Source organism: Dipodomys ordii, unplaced genomic scaffold, assembly GCF_000151885.1.
Source record: "Dipodomys ordii isolate 6190 unplaced genomic scaffold, Dord_2.0 Scaffold83, whole genome shotgun sequence".
NCBI lineage: Eukaryota > Metazoa > Chordata > Mammalia > Rodentia > Heteromyidae > Dipodomys > Dipodomys ordii.
This window is the reverse complement of record NW_012267299.1, coordinates 4,626,579-4,647,589: the sequence shown is the minus strand read 5'-3', so window position 1 is coordinate 4,647,589 and position 21,011 is coordinate 4,626,579.

Below are 21,011 nucleotides of genomic sequence, written 5' to 3'. Positions count from 1 at the left end.
ATTTTCAATTAAGAACAAAGATGTGCTAATGAATTAATTCTTCTTACCAATAAATTAAGGAAATAGTGGATATTTTTTCCTTTTGGACCATATGTGAATCTGTTACTGGTCTTCCGATAAGAATTCTTTGATGATAAGTTTCTTATACCTAAAACCAGAGTAGGCAATTATTGCCCAAGTGTGAAATGAGAAAGTATTAAGTCCCAAAGTATAAGTGAGTTATTTGTGGAAGTGAACCATCCTAAGAGATGGTCTTTACCTGTCTTACTCAAATTAATTGTGTAATCATCAAATGTAGCCAGTTGTAAGGAAGAATATACTTATACTGGCCTAGACAGTTATAGAATTATAGTAATATATTTCCTAAGGACTAAGCTGGTCCTCTGCCATGAGCAACTACTTGCAGATAGCAAAAATATTTTAAAATTTTAGACTAAAAAAAATAAGTGATAGTCAATAATCAACATTGTATCAGCCTGGTAGGCATTTTGCTTCTTGAAGTCCTTGTAGATTAACCTTATAAATATTTCTTATTCTTTCTGACTCTCCTTTTCATATGTACATAATGAAGCATTGATGTAAAATAGCATGTTAGCTCCAGAACAGTATGACTTCATGGGTTTATGAAAATTTTATTAGGGGGATACTTCTACTGTAAGACATACTGGTCCCTCAGCTTTTAGTGTACCTTATATATAATTTTATTTATCAACACAAACTTTGCAATTTTTATTATCTTTAAGTAGTATACAATGACAGCTTTGCTAATTAAATTAAGCCAGTGTTTTTAAAATGGTTTTTATTGTGAAAATACCATACAGAGGGGTTACAATTACATGGACAAGGTAATAAGTACATTTCTTATCAAGCATTGTTGCCTCCTCCTTTGTTTTTCCCCTACCATCCCTGCCTTCCCATCTCCACGACTACACTTCCCCCCACCAAAGATGTAAAGTTCATTTTTCAACATGTAGTGTACCTTATATATAATTTATCAGATATAAAATGTGAAGTTTTGCCTGGATTTCAAAATCTACATTAATTTCTAGGTAGATGACTACCGAGCATCTGGCTTACCTCCAAAGAACTTCAGTTACTATATCCTCTAATAAATAACAATCATAGCCATATCACTCACCCCAATCTGACCCCAAGATGTAAGAATTAAGTACTCCAACTTTATGTAAGTCACACAATATAATACATAGCTCAAAGTGCATGCTATGAAAAGGAAATATGTTATGGATATGGTTGATAAGGCCTCTGATCTAAAGAGACTCTGATCTAGAGACTCTGTCCTTACTATAGCAGTGTGGAGGTAATACGAAGCATTCAGAGGAAGACACTAATGGGAAGTCCTAAGGTCAATGGAACACATGCCTTTTTGAAGAGAGTATTGGTCTCCTCAGATGAGTTTTTGCAGAGCCCAAGCCTGACCTCTCCCAGTGTCTCTGCTTCCTCCTTTACAAAATACCTCTACTATCTTTCACCAGAAGATCTTCCCCTGAGGCAAAAACTATGGAATCACCTGATATTTAGGATTCTCAGTCCACAAAATGGTGATCTAAATAAACTGTTTTGTCTTCTAATTTTCTAATTATGGTTTATTAAGTTGCCCAGATTAGCCTTGAATTTGTAATCAGCCTGCTTCAGTCTCCCAAGTAGAAAGGATTGCAGATATGTACATTCATGCCCCATGAACTCTCTATTCTTTATAAAGTTATACTGCTTTGAACACTTGGTTATAGTAACGAAAGTCTAATAAAGATTGCTACCATTTTTATTAGTTTGGTGATTTGGGGGAGGCACATTACTGTTTTCATTAAGAGAGCTGAAGAAATATTATCATTATAGTATAGTTAACTCTTCATTTATCCAATAATTTTGCATTGGGAAAAAGCAATAGACAATTTTAAGATCATTTTGAATGTATCTCCTGAAAGGGCAAAAATGGTTTGGTATACAAATATAAAAATGACTGTTGACATGTCATAAATGTATTTACATATTCAAAAACAAGGATGTTATCATAGTGTCTTCTGACTATATGATTACCTCAGTTAAATCAGCATGAACAGAAATGACTTTACTTCAATAAGAAAATGATTAACTATAATTATCTTAAAATAGATTCCATATGATGGATGTTCTCACTTACCTTGTTTTTCCTCATTATAATTCAATTGCTTTAAAACATAGAAAATGCAAATATAGATCAAGGATAGGGGCAGGAACAGAAACATGTATTTTCTATACTTGAGATCTTGTTCCCAAATGTACTCAGAGATTCTTTTTTTTTTTTTTTGGTCAGGCATGGGGCTTGAACTCTGGGCTTAGGTGCTGTCCCTGTGCTCTTAAGCTCAAGGCGAGCACTCTAAGTGGCTACAGCGCCACTTCCTGTTTTCTGGTGGTTTATTGGAAATAAGGGTTTCACAGACTTTCTTGCTCAGGCTGGCTTTGAACCTCGATCCTCAGATCTCAGCCTCCTGAGTAGCTAGGATTACAGGCAAGAGCCACCGCCACCTGGCCTCAGAGATTCTTTAGAAGGGCTATTAAATTATCTATTAAATTATCCTTAGCTAAAATTATAGGAAATAAAAAATAAAAGAGGCTTTGGAAATTTTTAGAGTAGCATTGCTCACCTCCTACACAGACTTGTTTAAGTAAACACTCACTCTGAAGAACTGTTTCAGTATGAATCTGTGGCCTGAATGAAAGTATAGAATTGGAGGAATAGTCTAGAAAGCCTCATGCTCTAAAAGAATGTTATGCTATAAATGTAATGAATTACTTAGCTTCATACTATGTCTTTTTCTCTAAAATCTGTAATGAATAGGGTAGTTAACTTCCCATCCATACCAGCATTTATTATTTGGCTCATACAATCTATAACCAGTCAGTAAGCACTCTCTAGGTCTCCCAATGCAAGTCTTTCTAATGGCTTATGATTTGAAGGGACAGGGGAGAGAAATGTTGATATTTTTAAAGTTCCTCAGGTAAAACTAGTAATAAGTTTAAAAAACATTCATATTGTTTTCTGCCTGAATTTGGCAAATGGTATTCTATCTTCGTAAGTCAATTTTGTGAATGGAAACTAGGTTTTAATAACTTCTTCTGTGGTTACTCTTCATGGACAGCTTTCCTAAAGTTTTTAATGCCAATAAAATTTGAGAGTCAATGCTGAAAAAGTTTATATTGCAAGTAGGTATGCTCACCTAAAAATAACCAAATCAGTATTCCACAATTGCAAAGTAAACTCTGTATCTGGGCAAATCTATATGCAAATGCCTACTGCTCAAATGAACCCTATCCACCTAGTTAGAAGTAACACAAACCTCTAAATACACATCAGGGACTTCTATTTTTCCTGGTATGGTTTACAAATATATCACTTCCCCCACTCCCCTCCACTTCCTCCCCCCCCACCTATCTTTCTCCATCCCTCTCCCTTCCCCCCACCCATCCAGATAAATCATATGTAATTATTTTCTGGTTTCTAGAGAATTTACAGAACAATTCATGTGTGCTATTGAGGGCACTCAAGATCATTTCCCCTGTTATCTGTTTTAAAAAGCAAAATTAAAGTTTTGACTTGATGTTTTGACCCAACAAAGAATACATTCAATTTTAAAGACTTTATTTAATTTGTTAGGAAAAAAACTTAAACACTGACATGAAATCAAACAAATCTTTGTATAAGGGAACTTAAGTCTAGAGGAAATAATGCAACTTAGAATATTTCAACTTGGTGGAGATTGTTGCAGAGTTGAACAAATGCTAAATCACATCCTGCTTGTTATAATCCACTAGGGTATCAAGGAAAATCAATATACACTTGCAAGTGAAATCATTTTGAAATGATGCTCATATGAAAACTATGGGGCCATAATCTGGTAGGTGCTCTGAGGAATGAGGCTTTACAGCACTGCCCAGTGTCATCACCCAGGAGAAGCTAATGGATGGTGTCAGGATCATTTTCTTCTATTACCATTCCCTCACAGGACTATGCACTATTCAATTCCCTTCTGGAATCATATTATCTTATCTCTTCTCCAGCTGGAATTCTTACTGAAAGTGCTATTGATGATTAAAGGCTCAAAGCAATTACACTGTGTTTCAATCGTTCTATCTCCTGATTCCCTGAAGAGAAGAAGCATCTCCTGACTTACAAATGTTCATCCTCAATTATCTTATTTGCAATTGTCTCATCTGCAGACCCTTTGTAAATTCTTGTAGATGGTCTTTTGAATGGTAGTATCCATTTCCTTTTTTTTTTGAATCTTAAAGGATGTTGAACTTGGTTTAAAAAAATCAACAGCGGACTGGGAAGGTGGCTCAGTGGTAGAGCGCTTGCCTTGCATGCCTGAGGCCCTGGGTTCGATTCCCCAGCACCACATAAGCAAAAAGAAAAAAGCTGGAAGTGGCGCTATGGCTCAAGTGGTAGAGCGCTAGCCTTGAGCTGAAGAGCTGAAGGACAGTGCCCAGGCCCAGAGTTCAGGCCCCACGACCGGACCCAAAAAAAAAAAAAATCAACAGCTATTTCAGTAACAAAGAAGAGTACCCAAAGATATTTAATAGATAGCTCAGGAAAATGTCAAAACACTAAATGAAACATTGGCCAACAGAAGCTGTGTAAGAGATTGAGTTGCATTGTAACTTCAGCTAAAGGTCAGGAATATATGCAGAAATAAAAAGATTTAAGAATAAGTTGGAGGTAAGGACTGGTGGTTCACGCCTGTAATCGTAACTACTCAGGAGGATGAGATCTGAGGATCCAGGTTCAAAGCCAGCCCGGGCAGGGAAGTCTGTGAGATTCTTATCCTCTTATCTCCAATTAACCACCAGAAAACTGGAAGTGGTGCTGTGGCTCAAGCAGTATAGCACTGGCCTTGAGCTGAAGAGCACAGGGACAGCACCCAAGTCCAGAGTTCAACCCCAAGACAAAAAAAAAAAAAAAGAATAAGTGATTAGTCAGCCTTTGTCACATTCTATTTTTCTTTGCCAACCTGTCTTATTTAAATAAACTCATGAAGTGTCTATCAAGCCAAATCATCTCATTAATACATTCTTCATAAGCATACTGATAAAGTTAGCAGATAGGTATTTTAAGAATTCATTCTAAGCATTTCAATAGGAAAATCTATAGATAACTTACTTTTTGAGTTTTTGAGAAAGTAAAAAAAGTAAGCTTTTGAGTAGCACAGGAAATGAGTTTTGCCTCATCCCATCTTTTTGAAGTGCATTAAAGCACTGTGGTGGGAAAATAGAGGATAAAATGAAAGTATTAAGGGTATTTTAAATACAGACTTTCCTAGTTCCCCATTGCACCTTCTTCAGTCTTAAAGGTTGGCAATTGTTATAGGTAAAATGTCTTCCTTTTGCATCTCAAGTACTTGAAAATCTCCTACCCTCTTATCTGAATGACTCACTGGTCATCAGAAAAACATAAGGCCAAGGAATGAATAGAGTGGATGACATCGATAAGTGTAAACAAGGTCAAAAGTTTCAAAGCCCTGTCAAGACTTATGATGGACTAATGATTTCTGAAACCTATCTAAAACTTACCCTGACACTTAAACTAGTCTAATGATTGTTTTCCTGAAATCTAAATATGAGGTCACAGAGAGGAGTGATTTGGGGCAAATGTAAATGAGTTACTTAAACCTCAAATATGACATTCTGATTATAAATTGATCAGAAGCTAAATAAACCATTCCTTCACCCTTAAAGAAGACTGAGGTTCAAGATGATGAAATGACTTTTTCCTCTCTCTGAAGATTCCAACATCATGTTTTTCCACAGAAACATTTCTTCTTGACATTCCAAAGTAAAATAAGTTTAGATGCAATTTCTAGAATATATATTTCTGATCTCTCCATGTTACATTTAAGTTATATGTTCATAAATTAGTCAAAGTGGCCTGACTTATTTTTTAAAGTAACTTTAGAAAGTAACTGTGAGCCAGGCATAGGTGACTCATGCCTGCAACCCTAGCTACTCAGGAGGCTGAGATCTGAGGATCAAGCCTGGGCAGGAAAGTCCATGAGACTCATTTCCAATAAAACACTCAGAAAAAGCCAGAATTAGCACTAGCCTTGAGCACAAATTGGCTCAGGGATGGATAGTACCCAGGACGTGAGTTCAAGCCCCAGGACCAGAAAAAAAAAAAACTATGAAAGTGCACTTTATATTTCTATTTTAATTTTTTGTATTAATCACATAATTTAAGGAGTTTATGTTAAGCCAAGAACTATTCAATGTGTTGTATTTCTCATTGTTAATAAAACAAAGTTATCTTTTCCAAAGGTCTTCCAAGTGTGTCAATCTTGACTTCCTCCAAACCAAATGCTATATATTGTATAATATTATAAAGTTATTCCCTTATTTACCTTCCCCCTTTTAATTAATGGAATCATAAGTTTTAGCTTATCTAAGACTAAAAAAGAAACCAAGTCAGCAACAATCTTTATTTTCACTTGTTTGAAAAGCAAACAAGTGTATTGATAGTTCAAGCTAAGCAGATCCACAGCCCTTTTTTTTTCTCAATCTTGTTAATATTGCTTTAAATCAAGCTATTGTCATCTTATTTTTCCCCTGTCTCATTACAGAAAGCATCTTAACTACAGTTGACTGCCCATGGCCTGACTTTTCATATCTCTACCACACTTCCTATTTTCAATAGATGTGAAATGTAGATCTGTGAATACAAATAGCACAGCACCATGGAGATCCCTAACTTCCTAAACTGAATAGCTCATACACAAAATGTTACATCCCTGTAACATGTTAAAAGTTAAGCTTATAAAGAAACTTGCTACAAGCTACAGAAAAAGTAGTTCAGCATAAGTTGAAGGAAGTTGAAATAGCTCTGGCCCTTGGGGAAGAAAATGAAGGGAAGACACATTTTTCATCCATGTTATCTGCTCCTGAATCAGAGTCCTGACTTCTGTGATACCTTGAAAACTATTCCTGGCATGGTCTTCAGAAATACAGGTAACATACTTTCAGTCTATCTGTCTCAGAGAGGCTTCCACTAATACTGGAATTAAAAGATCAAATTGGAATGGCCCCGTGGCCCTTATCTCCCATTAAGTCCTGGATTCAGATAAATAGCATCTGGCAAGAAATGTAAGGGTGCCTATACATTAATTTTTTTCTTCAATTCCAAAAGCACACAAATATACATTTCATGTAATATTTAGAATTTATTTTCCAAAGTAACAGAGTACATTTCCCTGAAGAGATATATCGTTGCCATGTTTTTTGTTTAATTACTCTAGTAGACATTTTTATTGGGGAATTTTTTTTTATCTTTCATGTGTTTCCAGAATTCTTTTTTATGTTTTTAAAGAGATTTTTGTTAGCATATATAGTAGTTGTACAATGGGAATTTTATTGCAATAATGCTTCACATGTAAACACTATATCCCCACCACACTGTTTCTCCAACACTCTCTCTTCTTCTTCCCCTTAATGAGATTCACCATTCCATTTTTACGCATGCAGATAAAATACTTCTACCCTCTTACCCTGTTTCACCCTCTTCCTTAGCCCTCCGCCACCACGAGGATCCTCTTTCAAAGACCATTTTACTTTCTAGCCATTCATTTTTATTGTTTTTAAATGTATATTGATTATGAAAGGGATTTGCCATGTTATTTCCTGTGTGTGTGGTATAAGTTAGTCAGATTAAGGTTCTTTATTTCTCTTTCCCTGTTCCTCTATTCCTCTATGGTGAACTAGTTTTTGGTGAGTTTCCTTATGCCTTCTTTATACATAGACCAATGTATTTAAACAATATTCATTGTCTCCCCTTCTTTTCTGTTCCCTCTCCCCCTCAAACCCTCCAACAGAAAATGGAGGGCTTGCTAATAGTTAAGAAAAAAAGTTAAATTTAGAAGGCATTTTTTTCATATCTATATATGTGTAAATAAAATTATATATATACATATATATAATATGTGGGCAAAATCCACGCAAAAACAGGAAATTATGCCTTTCTTCTACTAAATGTATAATTACCCTGCAAGGACTGAAATACAATTAAAGTTTTCAGACAGACAGTAAAGCAGTACAGACACTGGTTTTATATTTATTTTAAATACAAATGTAGAGTAAACAAGCAGGAAAAAACTAGCATTAAGAAATTGCAAAGGTGTAAGGATGTAGATAAATGTTATTCATTAACTCATTCATTCATATATTTATTGTGCACTCTTGTAATATTGTCTGTTGGGTGTTAGAAATGAAATTAAAAAAAATCAGGAAGGAAACTTGACTTTTGGATTTTAAAGAGTAATAAAATAGATATATAAGTATATAATTTAGAATAGAAGATGGTGAAGGCAGTAATTTAAATGATTATATTTGGTAGAGGCTCAAATAAAAAATAGTTGTAACTTTCCAACCAATATAGTCATCTCAGACCATGTTTAATGATTTTGACTTAATGAAGTTTTTGAAGGTGTTTAAAACATTCTATAATTTCCAAGAATATAGTTAACCCTAGATAAAACGGTCCTATGTGGATTCTTTTCTTTTGTAATGTGTATTTTTTCTTCCATTTGAAATGTCTCAGAGCTCCCGAATCAATGTGTTGATTTGATGTTGTAGTTTTTTTGTCTTACTTCCCCATTTAATTCATCTATCTACTGAACCTTTTGAATTGTCTCTTGGAAAGACTCAACCATGGAGAGGCAGTCTATTTGTTTTAGGGTTCCTTAGAGAGCTGTAATTGTAATGGTAACCCCTCTGTATGGTATTTTCACAATTAAAAAAAAAAGTTTACACTCCCACCAACAATGCAGTAAGGTTCCCTTCTGTCCACATCCCCTCCAGCATCTGGTGTTATTAGAGTTCTTGGTTATAGCCATTCTAACTGGGGTGAGGTGGTATCTCAATGTTGTTTGTTTTTTTTTACATTAGGAAAATTTATTTTATTTTTTATTGTGAAAATACCGTAAGAGTAGTTACAATTACATGGGCAAGATAACGAGTACATTTTTTATCAAACATTGTTGCCTCCTCTGTGTTTCCCCTTCCCATCCCTTCCCATACTCCCCCAACCTCCCCTCACAGGACTCTGCTCCCCCCATTATCGCTCCCCCCCACCAAAGTTGTAAAATTCATTTTTCGACATAATGACTTGTACCTCTCATTGTTGCAATGGGTCCACCTGTATCCCTAGTTAAACGATTTGTTTTTGCCCTTCCCCTCAACAAATTATACCAACATCAAATACAGTGAAATAGGGGTTATACCATGGTGGAGGGACATACAAAGCAACATAGAAATCACTTATAAATGTTAGAAACAATTGCATGAAAGAAAAAAAAAACATTTGAATACTTATCTTGGGGTTCATTCCCCTAACATCACCTTATCTGACCTTTTCTGCTTGACTCAGACATATACTAGCTGTTGCAAAGAAGGGAAACCATGGGACCTATGTTTCTTTGGGCCTGGCTTACTTCACTTAATATAATTTTTTCCAAGTCTTTCCATTTCCTAACAAATGGGGACAATGTCATATTTTCTGATGGAGGCATAGAATTCCATTGTGTATATATACCCCATTTTCTTGATCCACTCATCTACTGAGGGGCATCTGGGTTGGTTCCATATCTTAACTATGGTAAATAATGCTGCAATAAACATAGTTGTGCTGATAGCTTTAGTATGTTCTTGTTTGTGATCCTTTGTGTAAATGCCCAAAAGTGTGATTGCTAGGTCATAGGAGAGCTCTATGTAGAGTCTTTTGATTTGCATTTCTTATATGGCTAGAGAGGTTGATTGGCCATCCTTCTTTCCTCTTCAGAGAAGTTTCGTTTTAAGTCTTTAGCCCACTTAGTTATTGGGCAGTTGTTTCTTTGAAGATCGGTTGTTGGGGGATTTAATTTTTTGAGTTCCAGGTATATTTTAGATATGAGACCCTTGTCTGTTGTATGGCTAGTGAACATCTTCTCCCAATCTGTGGGCTTTCTATTGACCTTGCTAGATATGTCCTTTGCCATGCAGAAGCTCTGCAATATTATTCTATGCCTCCATCAGAAAGAATAACATTGCCCCATTTGTTAGGAAATGGAAAGACTTGGAAAAAGTTATATTAAGTGAAGTAAGCCAGGCCCAAAGAAACATAGGTCCCATGGATTCCCTTATTTGCAAAAACTAGTATATGTCTGAGTCAAGCAAGAAAAGTCAGATAAGGTGATGTTAGGGAAATGAACTCCATGATAAGTATTCAAATGTTTTTGTCTTTCATGTGATTGTTTCTAACATATTTATAAGATGATTTCTATGTGGCTTTGTATGTCCCTCCCCCACAGTATAAACCCTGCTTTCATTGTATTTGATGTTAGTATAATTTGTGGAGAGGAAGGGAAAAAACAAATCGTTTAACTAGGGATACAGGTGGACCCATTGCAACAAAGAGACATATCGAAAAACGAACTTTACAACTTTGGTGGGAGGGTGGGGGGAGAGGATCCGGTAGGAGGGGGCTGGGGAGGGATGGGAAGGGGAAACAAAGAAGGAGGCAACAATGCTTGATAAGAAGTGTACTCATTATCTTGCCCAAGTTATTGTAAGTCCTCTGTACTGTATTTTCACAATTAAAGACAAACGAACAAAAAACTGTTGTTCTCCTAGGTGAATACTGCCCTGTAGCCAATGCTCCTATCACACAATGGGGCTAGGTAGTTAAAATGAGAGATTGGGTAAGAGTTCAGCTGCTTATGTTGGAGCTCTAGCTTAGTGTTCATTGTTTCTTTTTTGATACCAATTTTGTGTTGTCTTATCCACAGTCAGAACACTTCTGACGCATTTGTTCTTTCTGCTTTAAAACTGAAGAGGACACTAAGAGCACATACATAGATAGGTGCATATGTAGCTGAATCCTTAAAATTTGTAAGCCAATGACAATTTCTAGAATTTACGAAGCCAAACCTTAGTAGGTATGATCCAGAATGTGTTATATTTTTGGTATATTTCCTTAAACTGCCAAATAATAAGGAAAATACAAACATGATCATTTTTTGTTTTAATGTTTGCAATATATCTGGAAAGATTTTATACACATGTCCCTGCTTCTTTTTGTTCAGAACTTGTCTCTGCTGAGATCAGCAATTTACTTACCAGGAACACCTGAGGTTCAGTCCAAACACAGCCAATGTCACATTGCAAGAGATAAAAACTGGTCTTACTTCTGATACCAAACTTGTTTAGACTACATGGCCATAACCAGGTGCTGAACCATCATACCCAGTGGAAGAAATAATTACCTGTCTTTTCCCCCTCAGTATTTGATAGAATAGGTTTTCATTTCAGTACTGGACAATATAGAGACATACATTGAAAAATATGACATACATAGTAGACTATTGAACTTTATACTAATATTTGACAAGGAAACAGTAATATTCTCTCTCTAGATATCAGATACTATTGGACAATAATTCAGGGAGGAAGGACTTATTTTAAGTCCTATCTCCCCTCAGGCAACTGGAGTGTGAATTAAGGGGCTTCCCAAGGGCAGTATTTTATGGATTATTTATGGAATATTTATGGAATATTCTATGGCCAGCTATCAAGCCTTCTCTTTAGGATATTGCATTTTGTTTAGTCCAATCAATGTGCCTAGCACAGCAATGGGGTATAAAATGTCAAGATGAGCTGAATAGCTGTCATTTATAGCCATGTCTACAGATATTCAAAACTCATACCTTTCTATAGACTTGGCAGTGTGTTCATTTTGAGACTTTCTTAGATGTTGGTTGTTTCTTATTCGCTCCATCTCAGTTCTAAACTCAGTGAGTGTATGAATGCGTCTTAAATTCTCTATGCTTAAAAAATTCCAATAAAAGAGTAAGTACTATATCATCCATTTCGTGTAAAATTTAGGACTACAGAAACTAATCTCTAGTGGCAGTGAGGAGACCAGTGGATTCCAGGGCTGAAAGGGAAGATCCACTGTAAGCAGACTTACAGTCTCTTGGAGTTGTCTGCTTTGGGGCAATAATGGCATTTGAAATCAGGACCTCCAGTTTGCTTGACTTGCTTGTATAGCTGTTGTTCTAACACTTAAGTCTCACCTCCATGTTTGCTTTGTGCTGGTTATATGGGAGAAGGAGTCTTACAGACTTTTTTTCCTGGGTTGGATTTAAATCATGAGCCTCCATATCCCAGCCTCAAGTAGATTGTATTATAGACATAAACTGCTGACACCAGGCCAAGAAAGCACTATATGATTAAGCAGTAAATGAAACCACATATGATATTCCAAATACTCCTTCAACTGCTCTCTGTAGCTTCAGTTGAAAATACTTGTAGTTAAATATGTGATTACAAAAAAAAAAAAGTTCTTCTTGCATGGCCAGCCCTTTCATCCATTGGAGATCTCTGACTTCTATTTGTGTCCTTAACTCATACTCATCTATTATTTTATGTTATTTTGTCATTACAGAGAAACTGCACTCAGAGAAGAGTAAGCTGGGTTTCCTTTTGCATCATCTTTCAATGTGAAAAATATCAGCAAAATACTGATTGCTGAGTTTTTACAACCAGCTGTAAGTCATAGAAAGAACCCAATCTTTAAACAAACTCATGCTGTATGAGTTAGTATTGACAGTAGTGAAAACTTGTTTTAGAAAAAAAACTCAAATGGGATCTGTGATATTTGGTAAGACTCCATCACACATGATTGTGTCAATAGAAAGTGATTTGTATGACAGCAATGCTGTCTGCTAGCTTCGGGACAACAGTTCTTCTCTGTGTTGTATATGTCCTTGAGAGGACAGATCATTCTGTTTATAAAAATAAATGCCATTAAAAATAGGAATGAGTTGTCATTAAAAAATAAATGACTGTCAAGAAGAAAAATGTAGACTTGCTTATTTCTACCCTTTGATGCATATTATACATTTTCAAAGATAGCAGTTTAAAGCTTTGAATTATTATTCCTTCAAATGTCACACAGATTTTAAAGCTTCAGATAAGTTGTCCCCGCAGAATAGTATGTAGGCTTATTCAATTCCAGTGAGGTTTTAGTCTCCATATCTTCAGTTGACTGATGTGAATGGAGCAATTGAGAAATGATAAAATGAACAATCCAGGGAAAGAAAGATGAGTTTTCAAAATGGCTGTAAACAAAATGACTGTGAGAATTGATCTCATAATATTTTCAGACAGATTCTAAGAACCAAAGAGTTTATGATATATACAATATTTATGTTATTTGAATTCCCATACTTTAGACAGCTTTGTGTTATTTTGTTATAGAATGATCTTCATTAATCTTTGCAAATCAGTCCTAAAAGCTTAATGAATAATGTTGGATGAATTAAAAAGTAGTCAAGATGTAAGCACCATTACCAATGCTTAATTTTAAGCATCTCTGACTGTGGCAATTTTACTTCATTATGCGTGAATTCTACATTAATGTACTTGAGTAAATGGCAATAAAACTTATTGAGGACAATTTTCCTATTCTCAAAGAAGTTATAATAATCCATGAAATAGTGCAGACCTATACTTACTATGAGCAAGACCATTGGAAGTTTGCATGTATGACACAGAATTTCAAAATAGATGATTGCAATAACAATCAGAATAGTTTAAAATTTAATGATTTTATTCAATGTGTAAGATTTCACTGAATGATTCTAGGAAAGATATATATATATATATATATATATATATATTACTGAAAGAAATAATGATTTTAAACAAGGCAGGAATGCAAATCAAAATGCAGTTCAGAAATCAGGACCCTATTTTCAATTTAATATAAATGTTTCATAGGGAAACAAGCAAGAAGAAAATAAAAATAGAAAAGTTTTGCAGGAGGAATCTGAAATGTGAATGATCATTTAAATTTAAGAAATTATGTTTTCTGAATCAAATATAAGGTTCTTTTAAAAGGAATGGATAAAATTTAAATGGAAAGAAAATTATATTTGTGTATATTCTGTTAATATTTAATATTCTCTATGAAGAAAAGTGAATATTTCAGACATTCCACTCAGAATATACAAAGCATAATTATAGGCCTGAAAGCATCTTTGAATGCTAAAACAAAAGGTAAAAGTTTGTTACAGATAAAAATGCTGAATTATTGATGAAAAAGGCTATGTATGAGGAAATAGAACATTCAATAGAAATTGAAAATTGACTGTGAGATATTAATTTTGGCTGTTACTGTCTAGCTTATATCACATCAATTCTTCCATCAAAAGCTAGCAGAAAATAAGAATAAGAAGTTGAAAATAACTGAAGAAATTTGACACCCCAAAAGAAGGAAAATGCAGACTTGAAACAAATATTAGATGTGATTTCACCCAAGAACTTCACAGATTCTCTGATAGTGACTGAAGAGTTAAGAAGTTGTGTGATTTAACAACCACACAGAAAATAGACAGAAAAGTAAGCACTAGTAAATTCAAATATAAACAAGTTAGCTAAATATTTAATTCAAAATAAACCATAAACGGCAAATTAAGGAATATAACCTAATCTACCAATGAGTAAAATGGTAGTAGTGAAAAATAGTGTTTACATTAAGTATTAATAATCTAAGTATTTCAGTTAAATGTACATCTTGTCAATTTAATATTATTTTGTGCTTATTATTAGAAATATACCTTTAATATGGGAATTAGAAAGTGATTACAAAAAACAAATCATTTACCAGACCAAATATTGCTGCCATTAAATTATTATAAAAACTTTATTAAACACTATACTTCCAAGAAATAAAACTCTAAGGACAAGTCTATGAGGAATAGGTATGAATGAATAGTGATATAAAATAATTTCTAAGAAACTGGTGAGATCAGTTGACAAAAATGAGAAAGGTTGCAGATTAGAATAAGTAAATTAGAAAATACGTATTTTCTGCATCAAGTTATTATAAAATGTATATTAATTACAAATATACTTGAAAGGGATATCAAAATACAGCCAATATTTATACATAAAACAAAAATTACAAAGAACTTAAGTCATGCAAAATAAGGAAAGAATGTTTGATAACCACAGTGAAAACAAGCTTAAAAATATCAAATAGAGCTATACTTGTATGTCTTTCAAATACTTAGAACACAATGACAAATTTCTAAACAAGTTATACAAAAAATATCACAAGGAAACTTAGGCGGTATCTTATTGAAACTTTTATCTAGGTGCTACCCAAATCATGTTTTAAGGAATATTAATATCCAATAGATAAAATTTCAGATCATGCATAGATAGTAAACAGTGCTAGCCAGGCACAGGTGACTCATGCCTATAGCCCTAATAACTCATGAAGCAAAGTTCTGAGGATCAAGGTTCGAAACTAGCTTAGACAGGTATGTCCATAGGATCCTTATCACCAGTTAATCATCAGAGAACCAGAAGTGGAGCTGTGACTCACTAGCCTTGAGGAAAAAAAAAAACAAAACAAAAACAAGAACAAGAACAACAAAAAAGACAGTACCCAGGCCTTGAGTTCAAGCCCCAAAACCAGCACATATACACAAAACAGTAAACAATGATAATAGTGAATAATTTAAATATTGATTTTAAGAAAACCACAAATTAAACAGAAAGCAGAATATAGAATACAAGTCATATCTGAGATTTCTTTGTTCAGTTTTTCTCTGGATGACCTATCTACTGCTACAAATAGGATATTAAAGTTGCCAACTATTCAATAGTGCTTGTTTAATAAAATTATGTACTATGGCATTTGATGCATAGATAAGAATTTTTATGTCTTCTTGACTTTATGTTTCTTTAATGAATATTAGGTAATCTTATTTGTCTCTTCTCAGTAATTTTCATTTGAAGTATACTTTGTGAGACAGTGAATATAGCTACTCCTGCCTGATTTCAGGCTCCATTTTCTTGGAAGATTTTTTCCCCCAATCTCTTTCACCCTGTCAGTGTCGTTTTAGTCAGATAGGCATAATTTTGTAATAGCAAAACCAAACTCAAAGCATAACAAACCAAAAAAATTAGATAGTTTGATTTATCTTTTGATCCAGCTTGCCATCTATGTTGTTTGATTGGAGAATTGAGTCCACTGATATTTATTTTAAAATTGAACAGAATGTCATAGCCCCTGCCATTTCCCTCCAAATTTTATTTCTATCTGTTACTCTTATGTTTATCTATTCATCTAGAGGGAATGTTTTCTTCATTTCTAGGTACAGGATGTCTTTGAGTATCTTCTATAATACTGATTTATGGGTGACCTTTATTAAATTTTGGTTTATCATGAATATTTTTATTTGCTCTTCTGTTATGAATGAAAGCTTTATCTGATACAGTATTCTAGATTTGCCTTTGTTAAGTTTGCTCTTCTGTTATGAATGAAAGCTTTATCTGATACAGTATTCTAGATTTGCCTTTGTTAAGTTTAACTGCTTGAAATATAATTTTTCAAACAGTGCTTGCTTTTAAGGTTTTTGGTGAACAATCTAACATTATTCTGATTGGCCGTGACCCATCTTTTGTCTCTTACAGATTTTATAGTATACTTTACTTTTTCACGCTGCTTATTTTTTTTAATTAAAACACATAATGTTTATTTTCTGGTCTAGTCTGTTGGATGTTCTACAAGCTTTCTTCCTAGATAAGCTTCTCTCTATCAAGATTTGGAAAGTTTTCTGCTATTAATCTGTTCAACATATTTCTTATGCCTCTAGTTCTCCTGTCCTTCATCAATACACACAAGACATAAATTTGAGCTTTTAATTCAGTTCTGGTTCTTGAAAAGTCCTTTCCTATTTGATTCATCTTATTTCAGGTTTTTCTTTGCCTCTTGTGCTGTATGCATTCTGCCTTCCATTTTCCCAAGCTGGCAAGGTCTCCACTCTGTGCCTCTCTCCAGCTTCTGTATAATTGCTTTTCAGTATTTATATCTCTTTATTGAGATCCTTTTTCATGCACTGACTTCTTTGTCAACATCTTTATATCTTTTTATGTCATTTTTATTTTGAGCTGTATTCTCTTTGATTTATTATAAGGTTTTATTATGAGGCTCTGCTCCTCCTTTTGATCTAGGAGACACTGAACTGTTACTGTCAGCAATACTTTCTTTAAAAAAAAAGTTTAAATTCATCTTGAAACATGACTTCTACCCCCTTATTGTTACTTATTTATGAACTAATAACAAGGAATTTCTTGTGATATTTCCTTACCTACAGACTGTACTTTCAACAAATCCACTATCTCGTTGTTTAAACAACATTTAGTAGGTTTCATTATGCTGTGCTTGTACACTAATCTTCATTTGTAAGTTAATACATTGCAACTATTTATCGCTGAATTAATTTAAGGTGAAAGACTACACTTTGGGAATAGCACGTACAAATTAACTTTATGGAAACATCCTTATGCTGAGCTACTTTTCTCACATGCTCCAGAGCACAAAACTACCATGTAATTTATCCTCTTAGTTTGTCTTAGTGACATTTCAGAGACTTAATGTTTTGATTCATTTCAGATACAAAATACAAATAGACAAAATAAAAGGCTTAAGGTAATGTTTGAGGTAGGTCACAAGGAACAGGAATGTAAACTAAATTTTCCATTTGTTTTCCTTTCATCTCTAACCTCCTTTTTTTTTTCTGGTTGTGGGGCTTAAACTCTGGGCCTGGGCACTGTCCCTCAGCTCTTCAGCCCAAAGCTAGTGTTCTATTACTTGAGCCATAGTGCCACTTTTGGTTTTATGGAGGTTTATTGGAGATAAGAGTCTTACGGACTTTCCTGCCTAGGCTGGCTTTGAACCGTGATCCTCAGATCTCAGCCTCCTTAGTAGCTAGGATTACAGGTATGAGTCACCAGTGCCCGGCAACCTCTATTTTTTTATATTCTCTTAGTAGCTTTTATTTCTATTGCTACTAAGGTTGATAGGTTGCTATTATTTGTGCCTATCTTTCCCATCGCACTTTGTATAACTTAAAAAAAATCTATTTTTTTACTATGTTGAGAATGGATGCTGGCCACGTATGTATATTTTCATATTTTCATTGAATTTTACTTCTAGGATATTGTTAACATCTTATATAATCATTCTGTTACTTACAAAAGTACTCTGTGATTCATGTATAATAGGAGAAATCTCTGAGTTCAAATGATTTGTTTCTTTGGGGAGTACGTGAAAACTACGAGTTTCTAATTTTTGTATATATGAATTAGCCACTAAAACACTAATTTAAAAAGATTTCTTTCATGCAGAGAGACTAGCACAAATAAAACTGTTGTAATATGACATGTTAATTAATGGTGGAAACAACTAAAGAAAACTACAAAAGTTGGGATATGTAGAATGTATTCTAGACTTTTTTCCTATTTGAACCATCAAAGTCATGAAAAAATGGATGTTTAAGAAAATAAAGAAAGTAATAAAAATTGCATCACTAAAGAGCTATTTATTACTGAGCACTGGTGGCTCACACCTGTAATCCTAGCTACTCAGGCTAATAAGCTATTCAGAAAAGTCTGGAAATAGAAGTGTGATTCAAGTGGTAGAGTGCTAGCCTTGAGGAAAAACAGAGATAGTGCCAGATCCTGAGCTCAAGCCCCAGGAATGGCATAAAAATGAATAAATAAACACTCACACATATGTACACACACATGCATACACACATATATATAAATTTGTTTTTTATATATAAATAATTTTGTGCCAGTCCTTATTTATTTTTTATTTATTTTTACTTTCATGGAAATAAATGTTTGAGAAACATTTGTTGATTTCTTTGGTAAAGACTTATTCTAGGGAAGCTAACTTATCATGTCTGTTTTTCTGTGGTTTTACTGTATTGGTTGATAAAATCTACTTCATCAGCTTCACCGCTTACAAATATAGCATAATGACTAAAGGAAGTATAATTAACAAAAAAGACTACACTATTAAATATTCGATTAAGGTAATAGTTTTAAAATAAACAGATTGAACAATACATTTTTCTAGTGAATGATGCAAACCACTGAATCCATAATGATAGCCTTTATCTTTGAAATCGGAACTTTACAAATGCTTCATCAGTGTTTGTTTCCAGATTCCTATAAAAAGAACTAAATGGCAGTCAATGAACAAGAGTGAAACAGGATTCTTTCATCATTGGAATTATGTCTGAGAAGGTTATGTTGATGCATGCTAGCATAGAAAATTGTGAGAGAAGAATTCAGATACACTATTGCTGACACAGTTATTCAAGGATTGCAGGATAAAGAAACTGTTTAATATACTGTGTGTCTCAGAGAAGACATAATTTTTTTACATGTCTCAGTGAGAATTTATCACTAGAACTCCATGAAGTTTATATGACATTTCAAGAATTTAAAATTATTGGGATGGGAAGGTGGCTCAGTGGTAGAGTGCTTGCCTTGCATGCATGAGGCCCTGGGTTCAATTCCTCAGCACCACATAAGCAGAAAAAGCTGGAAGTGGCACTGTTACGCAAGTGGTAGAGCACTAGTCTTGAGCTGAAAAGCTGAGGGACAGCGCCCAGGCCCAGAGTTCAGGCCCCGTGACCGACAAAATAAATAAGTAAATAAATAAATTCTATGGCTTCACTCTTGATTGGAATTTAAGTATCTAGAAAGGATAAACACTGATTCAATATAATTATAAGGATATATAAATATATAATTCCTAAAATTGTTCAATCTTGTGGAAAAAGTTTTCCTTCAGTAAACATAATTTACTTTTACTTTTAAAATGAGGTTTATTAAACCATCATTACTATTTATAAGAAAAATATTCACAGAATGTTTCCCAGTTAGAAGGATATCCTTTTAATATTTCCCTCAGTTTGATATGTCATTTTAGACATTCAGTCTGTTTTGCTACAGAATTTATTTAGATCTTCAAGAAAATAAATTGTACTCTGAAACTTTTTCTATTCCTCTTTCCCTTAAATAGTTCTACAACTAAATACTTTGAATTGCAGTAAGTTAAAAAAAACTTTAAAATATGATAATGATTTGATATCAGATAAATTTTTGCATTATATTTTATTATACAATAAAAATAGATTCAATAAAATAAATACTATCCTGAAGAGCAGAATCTCACGTCCAATAAATAGAAGATACAAAATCCTGTTCAAAAGCATTATGTTAAAAGCAAATTCAGCAAGAGGCTTGGAAAGTTCACAAATACATTTATTAAATCTGTTTCTGAGCTGAGCACCAGTGGCTAAAACCAATAATCCTAGCTACTGTTGAGATTTGAAGATCACATTTTGAAGCCAGCTAAGGCAGTAAAGTCTGTGAAATTCCTATTTGTAATTACCTAGTAAAAAGCCCTAAGTAGAACTGTGGCTCAAGTTGTAGAGTGCTAGCATTGAGGAAAAAAAAACAAACGCTTAGGATCAGTGTCTAGGCTCTGAGTTCAAGCCCAAGACTGGCACCAAAAAAAAAAATAATAAATGAATAAAAGGGAAAAAAAGAAATCTATTATGATTGTTCCAAACTATTCTATTTCATCTAAAGTCATTTATTAAAGCTTGAATTTACTTATATCATTCTTATACTCATTATTACTATTATTATTGTTGTTTTACTGAAATCTAATCAGTGCTACTGAAATCTAATCAGTCCAAAACACAGTATGGCTCAGCAGAGCATTTTGTCTGATCTATCACCTGGAACAATCCTCAGGTTTAACATATAATTAAAAATTAATGGGCTAATTTCTAGTATCTAGTATGAGGTATAAGAAATTTAAAAAATGGAAAAGTAAAAAGGAATAGAAAAGGCATAAACAAAAATAAATTTTAAAATAATAAATAAAACAAAGACAATATTACTTCTTTTTTTTTTTGAGTAATTTATTGGAGATAAAAGTCTCATAGACTTTGCTGCCCAGGCTGATTTTGAACTGTGATCCTCAGATTTCAGTCTTCTTTGTAGCTAGGATTACTTTTTTTTTTTTATTGTAAAGATACTATACAGAGGGTTACAGTTACATGAGTGAGGTAATGAGTACACTTCCTCTTGAACATTGTTAGCCCCTCCAT